The sequence below is a fragment of the Penaeus monodon genome, chromosome 29 (assembly GCF_015228065.2).
Source record: "Penaeus monodon isolate SGIC_2016 chromosome 29, NSTDA_Pmon_1, whole genome shotgun sequence".
Lineage (NCBI taxonomy): Eukaryota > Metazoa > Arthropoda > Malacostraca > Decapoda > Penaeidae > Penaeus > Penaeus monodon.
The window spans coordinates 22,210,043-22,210,246 of NC_051414.1; the positions used below are offsets into that span (position 1 = coordinate 22,210,043).

Here is a 204-nt window from a genome sequence, read left to right on the forward strand (position 1 = left end):
ACTAAATCAAATACACACACGCGCGCACCCTCTATCATATATCCAGTGCCTGTGCATTCCCCCTTTATGTTAAAAAACAAACAGTTTAGCTCGGCTGCCCTCTTTGTTGTCCTTCTGTCCCCTCGCCAGCCACAGGTGGTAATGATTTTGTCTGATATTCCCTCGTCTCTTCATTTATTTAATTAAAATTCAGTATTATCGTTG

General features: G+C 41.7%; 1 protein-coding gene across 5 annotated transcripts in view; it reads right to left on the reverse strand.

Annotated features, from left to right (window-relative positions):
• Positions 1-204, reverse strand: part of LOC119592021 (carbohydrate sulfotransferase 1-like) — a 107,787-nt gene that overhangs the window by 5,457 nt on the left and 102,126 nt on the right. The window lies entirely within an intron of this gene.